The sequence below is a fragment of the Chenopodium album genome, chromosome 16 (genome assembly GCF_948465745.1).
Source record: "Chenopodium album chromosome 16, dcCheAlbu1.1, whole genome shotgun sequence".
Taxonomy (NCBI): Eukaryota; Viridiplantae; Streptophyta; class Magnoliopsida; order Caryophyllales; family Amaranthaceae; genus Chenopodium; species Chenopodium album.
Genome location: NC_137849.1, coordinates 25,147,099 through 25,161,273, shown reverse-complemented (window position 1 = coordinate 25,161,273; position 14,175 = coordinate 25,147,099). Strand labels below are relative to the sequence as shown.

General features: G+C 36.6%; 1 pseudogene across 1 annotated transcript; it reads right to left on the bottom strand.

Annotated features, from left to right (window-relative positions):
• Window positions 1-1,188: 1,188 nt before the first annotated feature.
• On the bottom strand, window positions 1,189-5,277 carry LOC145585034 (UDP-glucose 6-dehydrogenase 4-like; annotated as a pseudogene). The gene is made up of 2 exons (XR_014100522.1): window positions 1,882-5,277; window positions 1,189-1,464 (listed from the first exon to the last, which is right to left on the bottom strand). The product of XR_014100522.1 is annotated as a UDP-glucose 6-dehydrogenase 4-like (transcript).
• Window positions 5,278-14,175: the final 8,898 nt, after the last annotated feature.

The window sequence follows — 14,175 nt, the reverse complement described above, 5'->3', positions numbered from 1 at the left end:
AAAAGGTCCTTTTTTAAAAATTCGACCACTTAAAAGGTCCTTTTTCACAATTTCCTCAAAATTTTATTAAACCTTCCATGACTCGGGTCAATAATAAGTTGTGTTGGGTTCTAATTGGGTCGGGTACTAGTTCGGGTTCGAATTGTTGTCGGGTCGAATTAAATCGGTTAACGATTACTATCAGGTTGGGTGGAAGTTCAGGTTCAGGTCATAAAGTATCAGATCAAATCGGTTGTCGGTTAACATCGAGTTGGATTCAGATCGGGTTACAGGTCACTAGTTCCACCCCATTGTTCGAGTACAGGTCAGGTTCAGATTATTGTCGGTTCAGATCGGGTTTTCGAATCGGGTCAATTTTTGACAGCCCAACATCAACACTGGTGTTTGCACCTCATTTTTTTTAATTGATCTACTCCCTTTGACTCAAAATTAAGTACTCATTTCTCCTAATAATATAAAGGAAAATATACACTTAAATTTGAGACAGAGGAAGTACTAATTTAATATGCTAATATATGGACTTGACCTGTGTAAAAATGCTAATATCCAAATTATTCCAACTTTCCAAGTCAACATTCTGTTAATGTATTGTGGTTTTTACAACTCGTCTACAATTAATGGGAAAATTTGGTCTGACATATATATTGTAAAGACAACATAATTTACAAATGATTTACAGATTTAATTTGTGGAGACAAAACAATAGGAGGTGTCTAAATGTATTAGCATTATGAATTAGTTAAGGTTACATCTTGTAAATAAATAACTAAATAACCACAATTAACGTTAGTAATTAATTTAAGACTAATCCTGAAAAGCGAGGAGTTTCAAAGTCTCTAATAAAAATTGTGAAAAATAAGTAAAAGTCAAAGGAAATAAGAATTACAACTAGTGTCTGAGCCTTTTTTTTTGACCGGCAAAGCAAAATATTATTAATGGGAAATATCAAAGAGTACATAAGCCTGAATAGGACTGGCAAACGGATCAGGTCGGGTCGGATACGTGTTCGGGTCAATTGATTTCGGGTCAGCTACACCCCAACCCGAACCTTATCCATTTAAGTTTTCGGGTTGAAAACCCCAACCTAAACCTCATATTTTCAGGTTCGGGTCAACCCAAATTTGACCTGTTTTGACCTGATTTTTTGTAATTAACCTGAAATTAAACTTAAAAACCTGATTCTTTTTTCTTATAACCTTTTGGTTTTCAAAACCTTTAATATTTTCTAACACACAAATTTACAGATTCAATTATCACCCCTACCAAAATAAAATTGTCTAACAAAGTAATAATCCTACTTAACGAATTAAAAGCCAAATGAAGTCCTACTTAACGAATTACAAAGCTATTAAGAATTTTAAAACACAAACTTGAATTCTAATTCTCAAACAATATTAAAGGATTCATGTAGTACTTTCATCAACGGTTCAAAATAATCTCCTCCACCTCACCTCCAAAAAAAATCTGCAAAAAAAATAATAACAAATTAAAACAAAATTTACTAAAGTAACAATACAAGAATAACAATATAACATGCTGATAAGTTCACAAAGATGCATAGACCTAAATTAAATCATGCTCACACATGCATAAGATGTAAATTAAATTAGTAATCAAAAGTATAAATAATAAATCGTGCCAAAATTAAAACTAAAATACATCCAGACAAAATCTGAGTAACAAACATTCTCCCAATTAAATCAGTTTATAAAAATCTAAAGCAACAAGAGCAACAAGAACAACAAGACAACATAAATCTAAATTATATCAACACAACAACAGAAATTTAAGCATATCAACAAGAACAACAACAAAAATATGAAAGCAAAACTGAATTTGAAGAAAACCCGTATAAAAAGAAAATCGAAATCAGTAAATTACCTTTTAGATTGATATAGGCTGAACACTTGAACGGTAAAGGAGAAGTGCAACTCACAAGTGTTTGAATTCTTTAGATCTGTAGAGAAAGAAAATTGGGAGAGAAAAAAAAATGAAAATTGAGAGGGAAAGTGAGAGTGACGGCTGAGAATTAACTTTGTAGGTGCCAGCGATCGGATTCTTCCATTTTGAATAGACATCATAATCATGGGCACCCACTGATATACACTTGGAAGCCAGCATTTCTAATTGCATCAACATTGAAACCCAAATTTCCAGTGAAATCAAAGACATATGGAGGATTTCTCATTAATGGGCGGATATGTAGGAAATCGATATTTGGGGGGAGAAACTCTAGTGCTCGTCATAAAACAGATAGCGTCAGCACCTGCAAAAAGTGCATCATTTAGTGGAAACACTTGCAGATTTTGATTCCACAATACATGTGTTGCCTTTATACACCTCTTTATAATATCATTGGGAACAATCGGATCATGAATACGAAGACTAGCCTTTTCTTTCTTCAGTAAATACTCACATATGTGAATAGCTAGAGAATCTGAAACATCTTCTGTTCCTTGAAAGCAAACCCAAGAATAACCATAGTGGCTCCTTTAAGAGATATCATTGTATCGAGCATCTTTTTTACAAATTTCTCCTCTCTTTTTATTAACTTCAATGAACATCTTGAACAAAGTAGCAATTTCCTTATGAGTATACTCCTCGGCCATGTAAGCCATATAAGTTATATCCCTTTGAAGAGCCAGCCCACCTACCGCAACGTTTGGATCCAAAAATCCATTTCCCAATCTGTGATCTCCATCAACTTGGAATATGTCATTGACATTGATCATTAAGTCATCAGCAAACGGTGACCCAATATTTGCTAGAGAACCTAAACAGCCCAATAGTGCATTACTAAAAACCTTTAGCAAAATCCAAAGCTATAACGTTTCCAATCTCCACTCTATTAGGCACAAAATGATAAGAGTTGATGCATGAAACCAGCATCAGCATTGGGAGACCTCCTTCCAAATACAACTCTTTGGGGCTGTGAGCCTGTGACAACGTTTGAAATGCTGAACCTTGACTAAAAAACTCAGGATTTGCAAAAACTTCATGTTGATGTTGATATTGACCTGCAGGCTGCTGGAGCAAACTAAGGATATTGTTCCTCACCTCAAATGGTATAGAAGATTTGTCAATAATCCACTTGGCTCCGTTAGCATTATCCCAAATGAGTTCAACCATTCTTTTCCACTTATCAAGTTCAATTCTTCCCTTCTCCCCAATACCCTCCTTAGTGTTCAACTCAATAGCTACAAAAATCAAAGTAGCTTGTTGTATTGCTACAACTATATTATTATTAAAAAATAGATTCAAATTCCGATGTTCTGCAAAAAGTTGCTCCAATTGAGGTTCACTAAAAGGCAAGGGATGATCTTGATTCCAACAAGCAATCAAATTATCATCTTCATCCACTACTGTGAAAATTTTTGTTGGATACCGATGAGCAAGTGCCAACATGGTGAAGGCTCCTAATCTCTTCGTTCCAATACAACATATATGTTGAAATGCATCAAAATCTGCCATGTTTTCTTTGATACTGTATACATATAAGCAATTAGTTTAAAAAAATAAAACAAACGTCACCAATCCCAGTCAAATTATAATTTATAAGGAAAACAATATACAGCAGCAATTAAAACAGAAAGAACAAGGAAAACAGATGAGGCGATTGTAATAATTCTGTTAAGCAATATAGAACAGCAAAACCTCCTACCAGTCAATTTATCAGATAATTAATGCTTAAGGAAATAACAGCAACAGCAGTGTAGAGCTTCCAGGAACATAGATCAAGAAGGAAAAAAAAACGCAGCTACCCTCGATCAACATCGTTCATTCAATTGGCTTCCTAGACTCTAAGAAACAATAGCCAGCAACACATCCAATTCCATAAGCTCATAATATAAGCTCCTGCAAGCTTGTAATATCATCAAAATCCTGCAAGCATCACCTCTAGTTTGTTGTGCTGCATTTCTCACCCCTTCAGCTTACGACGCATCACAATTATTCTCTTTGTCTTTGGTTAAAATAATTTACACGAAGAACAGCTAAGTGCAATCTAAAAGTCGCACGTTTCACAAATTGATTATGGAATTACTAACTGACTCTAGTACAGACTTAAACCCTATTGTCACCTAACCATAGATTTAAGGAATTCCTATCATTCTTCAACCTTTTTAATTAATTAAGGGTTCGTTTGGCATCACTGTGGTTTTCTGTTTTTTTGGTTTTTTGTTTTTCAAAATCATACGATATATGTCATATAATGAATAAAAAAATTAGTCAAATTTATTAAACTCATGATAATTTTGAAAACCGACAACAATTTAGTGGAAACACCTTTTTCTTGTTTCCTATTTTTGGTTTTTGTTTTCTAAAAAACTGAAAACCAAAAACAAAAAACAATGCCAAACAAGCCTTAAATTCCTAATTCACTTTTTTTTCCCCTAAAACAAATGGCTTCATAGTTCATATATCATTTCCAAATTTCAAGATTATCAACTAGTCAACTAAATCTACATATAAAATCCACCTGTATGACTGCTTATAATAATCTTCAGTTTTCACCAATCTTAATATTGATTGTCCTCCCACACACATTAAATTCAAGAGATAAAAAAAAAATAAATAAATAAATAAAAAAATATGTGCTAGTTTTGCCTTTAAAACAACTACATAATTATTTAGTGATAAAGTCAAAAGAACAAATCAACACTCCCACGCTTTTGCCCCATTGTTCAGTTAAACAAAGAGCCAAGTTTATTAAATTATTCAAAATTAAGCACAAAATCAACCCAACAAGTCAACAATTAGCACTGAACACATACAAATTCAAGGCAATTATTCAAAATCACTAATCTGCAATTATTCAAAATCACTGAACATATACAAATTCAAGGCAATTATATACAAATTCAAGGCAATTATTCAAAATCACTAATCACTATATCTAATTGACCAATTCTAATATCAATTTCAAAAAAATCAGAAATGCAATCATCCAAACTAATCCATTCCAAAAAAAAAAAAAAAAATCAGAAACCCTAAGTTCTTAACCCCCCTAATTTCATAGATTAAATATGAAATCATCAAATTTACTAGCCCATTGTTAATTAATAATATCAATTTCAAAGAAAAAAAAAATCAGAAACTCAATATTATCAATTCCAAAAAAAATCAGAAACCCTAACTCTCTAATTTGATAAATTTAATAACAAATCAACAATTTCAAAGAACAGACACACTAATTGACTAGATTAAATAACACAAACAACTCAATTAAGCACAAAATCAACCCAACAATTAGTGTATAATACGACATTAAAAACTTGAAAATCATCAAAGTTACCTAGAAGGATGTGATACAATTGCCAGCATGGAAATAGTGAGTGAGCTGGAGGATGAGCAGGAGAAATCAGCAGAAGAGGAGGAAAAGACAGCTGTACAGGAAGGAAGCTTCACAGAAAGTGAGGGAATGAATGATACAAGGAATATGTCAGGGAATATTTGATAGAAAGCTGTAATTTGTCTTTTAGCTAATGGTCCTTTTTACCGTTATTTCCTTTGTGTTAGTGCTGAGCTAGTCAGCAGTTCTTAAGGCTATTTAAGCCAAGTCCTTGTAAGGAATTACTCTCAAGTTTTATGAATGAAATCTCTCTCTATTGCCTATATTCTTTCTCTCTCAAATTCTGCATTCACTCATCTGCAATTATCACCAACAAGCTGCCCTGCTTTCTTTTGGCTAGCTCACTGGGATAGTTGTTCAAACCCCCATTTTGCTCTGCAAAATCAGGTTTGATAATCACACCCTATCATTGGTATCAGAGCAGTACACTCCCTGACCTGACCCTCACCATGCCTATCACTCGATCATCATCAGACTCCTCTCAACTTGGAAATACTGAGATGAAGAAACTAGAGCACACCATGAAGACCTTACTGCTGGAACAGGGCAAAAAGCTTGATAATGCTTGCAGAACCAACAGTTTGAACATTGATAAAAATTGTAAGTCAATTTCTGAGCTCAATGATCTTTTATTAGAGCTATCTGTGCAAATAACTAAGCTAGTCTCTGATAATGCTGTCAAACCTGGTCCTGAAACTGCGATTATTAATGATCTTAATTCTGAACCACCTCCAAAAAACCCTCACTATTCTGCTAGACTCACCAAGGTAGACTTTCCCAAGTTTAATGGCACAGATCTCAAATCATGGATCTTTAAATGCAATCAATTTTTTGATCTAGATAATGTGAAAGACCCAGATAAGGTTAAACTTGCTGCCATTCATTTGGAAGATAAAGCTTTACTGTGGCATCAAACATACATGCACAGGAAATCTCAGATTTTGCCTAAATGGGAAGATTATGTTAAAGACATTACTGTTAGATTTGGAGACTTGTATGATGATCCGATGGCAGATCTGAAAGCTCTTAAGCAATCAGGAAGTGTCCAGGAATACCATGACTCCTTTGATGCTTTAGCAAGTAGATTGGAGCTATCTGAGTCTCATCTTTTAAGCTGCTACTTAGCTGGTTTAGAGGATGACATCCAGCTGGCTGTAAGGATGTTCAACCCCTCCTCCCTCCAGCAAGCCTTGTGCCTAGCTAAGCTGCAGGAGGCAGCAGGAAGAGCTAAGAAACCCAAGTTCCCACAAAAACAACCACCCTTACTTCCCACACCCCAACCTTTCAAACCTATCTCTCAAATTCCACCATTCAGACCCAACAAACCACCCACAAACACCTACCAAAACCCTAACACCCCAAATACCAACAGAAGAACACTCACTCCTGCTGAGTTCAATGAGAAGAGATCCAAAAACCAGTGCTTCTGGTGTGATGAGAAGTATGAGCCTGGTCATAAGTGTAGAGGAAAGAAGCCACAGTTATACCATATAGAAGTAGAAGAAGTAGAAGAAGAAGATGAGGTGTTGGAAGAAACTGAACAGGAAAATTCTGAATTTGCTCACATCTCTATGCAAGCAATGGATGGAATGGCTTCATTCCAAACTATGAGAGTGGAAGGGCACCATGGAAAAAAGAGATTGCAGCTGCTGCTTGACAGTGGAAGCACTCATAATTTTATTGATGCTTCCAGAGCATTAAGGCTTGACTGTAAAATAGACAGCATTGACCCTCTCTGGGTCAAGGTGGCTGATGGTAACAAAATGAAGTGTGAGCACATCATTAAGAATTTCAAATGGAGAATGCAAGGTACAGAATTTGCAGCAGATGTGTTTTTATTGCCTTTGAGTGGCAGTGACTTAGTACTAGGCATCCAATGGCTTACTCAGTTGGGGCCTGTACTCTGGGATTTTAAATCTCTGACCATAGAGTTCAAATATCGAGGGAATAGGGTCAAGCTAAGGGGTTCTCATCCCAAGAAATGGAAAGAAATCCAAGCCCACAAGCTGCAAAAGCTTATGAAGCAGGAGGGCACCTTGTCAATGATGCAGCTTTTACCAGCAGAACATGACTATTCCCCAACTAGTCATGACAGCACCAACTTACACCCTTCCATATTGACCTTGTTGAATCAATATGACACAGTCTTTCAACCCATTCAAGGGTTGCCCCCACCTAGGGAAGGGTTTGACCATGTTATACCCTTGAAGGAAGGGACTAATGCTGTTAACTTGAGAGCATACAGGTATCCTGTTCTGCAGAAGAACATCATAGAAGAAATGGTACAGGAATTATTGGAGCAGGGTGTGATTAGACCAAGCAATAGCCCTTTTGCAGCCCCAATTGTCTTAGTTAAGAAGAAAGATGGTGGGTGGAGAATGTGTGTCGATTATAGAAGCTTGAATCAAGCAACAATTAAAGACAGATTTCCCATTCCCTTAATTGAAGAGTTGCTTGATGAATTGCAAGGCACCAAATTTTTTTCAAAAATAGACCTGAAATCTGGTTACCACCAGATCAGAATGCACCCAGATGATATCCAAAAAACAGCCTTTAAAACCCACTCTGGTCATTTTGAATATCTAGTCATGCCATTTGGCTTGACTAATGCCCCATCTACTTTTCAAGCTCTAATGAACACCATCTTTAAACCTTTTTTGAGGAAATTTGTCTTGGTGTTCTTCGATGACATATTGGTATACAGCCCCACCTGGGAAGATCATCTGAGTAATCTAGAAGCTGTCTTAGAGACCATGAGAGTGAATCAACTTCATGCCAACTTGAAGAAATGTTCCTTTGGGCTTACAGAAATTCATTACTTGGGACATATTATTTCTCAGCATGGAGTAGCAACAGACCCTGATAAAGTACAAGCAATGATTGACTGGCCTAGACCTAAAACTCTCAAGCAACTCAGAGGGTTCCTAGGTTTGACTGGGTATTATCGAAGATTTATTAAGGATTATGGGAAAATTTGCAAGCCCCTTACTGAGCTCCTAAAGAAGGATAATTTTGGGTGGAATGAGGAAGCAGAGAAATCTTTTACAGATCTCAAACAGGTCATTACTTCTCCTCCAGTACTAGCTATGCCTGATTTCTCAAGGGCATTCATCATTGAAACTGATGCTTCTGGAAAGGGCATAGGTGCAGTGTTACTACAGGGAGGGCATCCTATCAGTTTCTTGAGTAAAGCACTGAGTGAAAAGAACTTGTTTCTCTCAGCTTATGAAAGAGAGTTACTTGCTGTTGTAATGGCAGTTAGGAAGTGGCAGCATTACTTGATATTTCAGCCTTTCATCATCAGAACAGATCAACAAAGCCTTAAATATCTCCTTGAGCATAAACTTGGCACCTCATTCCAACAGAAATGGCTTTCCAAGTTAGCTGGGTTCGACTACACAGTTGAATACAAGTCTGGAGTACAGAACAAAGCAGCTGATGCTCTGTCCAGATTACCTGGATATCAGCTAAATGCCATGACTGCCTCGAGCGTTCACTCAGATCTTATGACTAAGATCACTCAAGCTTGGGAACAGGATGATGATCTTAAGCAAATCATAGCAGACTTGACACATAATGCTGACTCTCATAGACACTATTCTTGGGATGGTCAGTACTTGAGAAGAAAAAAGAAGATAGTGATTGGGAATTCTGTGACACTAAGGAAGGAGCTATTCAAATGGCTGCATGATTCACCCCAAGGAGGGCACTCAGGTACAGAAGCAACATACCAGAGAATGAAAAGTCTGTTCTATTGGAAGGGAATGAAAACAGACTTACGAGCTTATGTGAGGCAATGTGAGATATGTCAGAAGTGTAAGTATGATCCCAAGGCCTACCCGGGTTTATTACAGCCCATACCTGTACCAGAGTCAATATGGGAAGAGGTGACAATGGATTTTATTGAAGGACTGCCACCCTCTTTTGGAAAAGAAGTAATCATGGTGGTCATTGATAAATTGAGCAAATATGCCCATTTTATTGCCCTGTCCCACCCTTTTTCTGCTATGACAGTTGCACAAGCATACTTAGACCACATATTCAAGTTACATGGCTTCCCTAAGTCCATCATTTCTGATAGAGATAAGGTTTTCATTAGCCAGTTTTGGTCTGAGTTCATGAAGCTGCAGGGAGTTCATCACAAAATGTCAACTTCTTACCATCCACAAACAGATGGTCAATCTGAAGTTCTAAACAGATGTTTAGAAACCTACCTCAGATGTATGAGCTTTGACAAGCCCCATGAGTGGTCAAAATGGCTTTCTTTGGCTGAATTCTGGTACAACACCAATTTTCACACAGCAAGCAAGAAAACTCCCTTTGAGATACTGTACAACACCCCACCTCCCTTGCACAGGCCTTACTTAGCAGGAACTTGTGTAGTAGACACAGTTGATCGAAGTTTGCAGCAAAGAGATGCCACTATCAAAATGCTCAAAGAGAATCTACACAAAGCTCAGAATAGAATGAAACAATTGGCTGACAGGCACAGGTCGGAGAGAAGTTTTGAGGTGGGAGACTGGGTTTATCTTAAATTGCAGCCTTATAGACAGTCATCAGTTCAGCAAAGGAACAATGAGAAGTTATCTCCAAGGTACTGTGGTCCATACAGAGTTCTCAGGAAGATTGGGCAAGTTGCTTACACCCTAGACTTACCAGCTTCATCTAAAATCCATCCCACATTTCATGTCTCACTCTTAAAAAAGCATCATGGACCTGACCCAAACACTGCAAACCCAAGTCCAATTCCCACCATGCCAACTGAGCAAGCCACCCTTAAATTCCCCATAGCTGTCCTAGACAAGCGCAGTGTCAAGAGAAGGAATCATGCTGTGGTCCAATGGCTGGTTCAATGGGATCAGTTGCCTGTAGAAGAAGCTACTTGGGAAGATGTTGCACGCATTGAGGAGCTCTATCCTACATTTGATCCTTGGGGTCAAGGATCTGTTAATGGGGGAGGTATTGATACAATTGCCAGCATGGAAATAGTGAGTGAGCTGGAGGATGAGCAGGAGAAATCAGCAGAAGAGGAGGAAAAGACAGCTGTACAGGAAGGAAGCTTCACAGAAAGTGAGGGAATGAATGATACAAGGAATATGTCAGGGAATATTTGATAGAAAGCTGTAATTTGTCTTTTAGCTAATGGTCCTTTTTACCGTTATTTCCTTTGTGTTAGTGCTGAGCTAGTCAGCAGTTCTTAAGGCTATATAAGCCAAGTCCTTGTAAGGAATTACTCTTAAGTTTTATGAATGAAATCTCTCTCTATTGCCTATATTCTTTCTCTCTCAAATTCTGCATTCACTCATCTGCAATTATCACCAACAAGCTGCCCTGATTTCTTTTGGCTAGCTCACTGGGATAGTTGTTCAAACCCCCATTTTGCTCTGCAAAATCAGGTTTGATAATCACACCCTATCAGGATGTAGGAGTGGAGGCAGTCCTGGAGTGCGGCTGTACGGCGCGCCGTGAGGTGGCTGGGATGTGCGGCGGCAGGCGGCAGCGGTGTGGCGATTTCCGTGACGTTCAATTTGTCGGAGAGAGAGAAGACTAATAATACTGTTATTTTGTTTTAAAGGGTTTATAATTTGGGAATTTTTTTTTAAAGGATAAAACTAGTTGTTGGTCTGGACAATATCTCGAGTCGTCTAATGTATAACCATTAATAAAAATGGGAACTTAGTAACAGTAACTTGTGGCGCTATTACATTAACACCCTCGAAATTAATGGAATTCCGAAATTGCCCTTTATTCTAATTGGTTGATGCTTGAGTGCTTTGACTGCTTTCTCACCGACTTCCTTCGCTCTCCTCCTCATCTAAAAAAAAAAAGCGCAGAGTTTTTAAGGGACTAGGATAGCCTATGCGGGCGATGCGCGCAAAGGGCTAGCTCTTACAGAGAAGTTGGATTGATGTGTATTTACACCTTTGGTTTGTGTGGTAGATCTGTAGTTTTAATACGTATTATTTAGTTTATGTGCCTATGTGGTGGTTTTGTATAAGTATAAGAAAGTCATCAAAATCTTTTATGACAATTATTTTTTAAAACCCTCAAAAGTTTGATAGTGTTATTTCAAAATTATTATTAAATAATATTTCTATTTTACAGAGGGTCGTGCATAACCCCAAATGGCCATGAAATAAAACATAATGTCCCTAGTGTGCACACCCCTCACTAATACCCAATGATTAGGAGGAAGACTAACAACAATATACAATAATTTACACCAACTAGTAGCAACCATAAGTACTAGTGGGCAACCTGTTCTTCACCCTTTCGGGTTTCATTTCCCTTCTTAAATTAAATTCCACTGTATATTTTATTAGATTAAATCATCCAATTACACTGTACACAAGTATTGCACAAATCAATTTAATCCCAAGTAACAATACTTCAATTTCAGTATTATTAGACTATAGTCATCCTACATGACACAGAGACCATCAATCACATATAATCAATCATCCAACTCCCAAGATTTTATTAAAAAAAAAAAAAACTCATACGACATCAAATAATCAAACTTTTTGAAAATACATATACTAGTACACAAAATAGAAAACTAGTATATAATATGATTCCATAATATCATACGATACCGCACTCATCACATATAATTACATAAGCACGTAGTTGGCACACAATATTTCAAAACAATTTCCTAACGGGATTCTAAAGATGATGGACATTGAAAATTACCTTGATCATGCGTAAATTCTCAAGGTAATTAACCTCCAAACATTCACCTAGTAGCCTCCGTCTACAAATAAACAAAAAATAGCCTAAATTAGATAGTTGTACGACTAATAGAAAAGTTGAGCGTAAGATTAATTTAGTGAATTGCTATTCGTCGCTCCCATTTTACATACTAACGCTCCCATTTTAACTTGAATGGGCAAATATACCCTTTATGCAAGTTGTAATATAAAAAAAGACTTTGTTCCCTACATGGACATATTCTATCAAACGGTCCCCTCAAAGTAGTACGATGTGAATATCCCGAGTCCAGCACATCGGTCCCCACGACCTTCAAACCAAATTGGTCCCCACGACCACCTTAAATCGTTTTTTCTTTTTTGAAAAAATTAATCATCAAGTTTTTCCGATGGGTCTTGAATCATGGACGACTGGAACATTTGTACGCCGGAGAATGTGTCGGAACATTCTGTAAGAAAATTGTTTTTTTTTTATTTTCTGGAAAAGGGACATCCGCCCGAAATTTCCGGATGTCCCAGGGTGGATCCGCCTAAAATTTTCGGATGTCCCAAGGTGGATCCGGAAATTTCAGGTAGATCCATCCTGGGACATCCGAAAATTTTTGGCGGATGTCCGTTTTCCAGAATTTTTTTTTTTGTTAATATTAATTAAATTACTGTTTTTCATTATTATTGTTGATTGTGTTGTGATTAAGTTTTTGATAATTAATGTTATTATTGTTTTGTAATTGTTGTTATTATTATTTTTATTGTTATTAGTAGTAATATAATTATTTTTTGAAACCTTATTATTATTATTGTTATTATTGTATTAATTAGTAATTATGTTAAGGTATTACTGTTTTGTAATTGTTGTTGTTATTATTGTTATTTTTATTAGTAGTAATATAATTATTTTTTGAAACCTTATTATTATTATTATTGTTGTTGTTGTTGTTGTTGTTGTTGTTGTTGTTGTTGTTGTTGTTGTTGTTGTTGTTGTTGTTGTTGTTGTTGTTGTTGTTATTGTTGTTATTGTTGTTATTATTATTATTATATTAATTAGTAATTATGTTAGGGTATTATTGTTTTGTAATTGTTGTTGTTATTATTGTTATTGTTGTTGTTGGTGTTTATGATTATTGTTGTTGTAGTTATTATTATTGTTGTTATTAGTATTAGTATTATTTATTAATGTTAATAATATTAGTAGTTGTAAAAGTGTTTTATAAATATTATTATTAATATTATAAAAAAGAACATATTGTCTTAGACCATTGTTTTGTTTAATTTGTATAGGATTTGGAATCTGAAGATGGCGGTGACGGTGTGAATTATAGTGGGAATTTCGTCACGGACACGTTATTTCCAACATTTGAGGATGCAGTTAAATGGGCGGATGTTGTTTTTATAAATCTCGGATTTATTTTGGTGAAATCGTCATATAATAAAACCAGAGATGGTCGGCCGTACCGATATTTGAAATGTGATCGGGCAGGAGGAGCAAGCCGAGAGATTTGGAGAATGCGATACGGAAGGACACAAAAACCAAATCTAATGGTTGTCCTTTTTACATCAAGATATACTATGAATTCACCGTTAACAGTTGGAAGATCCGTGCGAAAAATGATCACACCGGGACACATAACCACCCAATGATTGTATATCAAGAGGTTATCATAAAGTTAGAGGATTGAGCCCGGGTGCAAAACTGGTTGTGCGTGACATGACAAAGTCTAAGGTTGCACCCCGTAACATCATGGCAACTATTACAGAAAAATTTCCTAATGATCATCCAAACATCAGGCACATTTACAACTGCCCGACTTCAAGATGGAGATGTCTGAAAGAAGAGGAGTTATTCAGCAATTTCTTCATTTGGCGAGAGAGAGTTAGTACATTTACTGGGTCATGGACGATGAGCTCGACGTCCTGCAACATGCATTTATGGTGCACCCGATCACGGTCAACATACTCCGCACATACCCACACGTCATAGGGATGGATTCTACTTACAAGACCAATCGATATGGGATGCCGTTCTTTGAGATAGTAGGTGTGACACCGACAAACCAGAATTTTCTAGTTGGTTATGTTTTCATGCGCAACGAGTGCACGACTAGCTATCTGTGG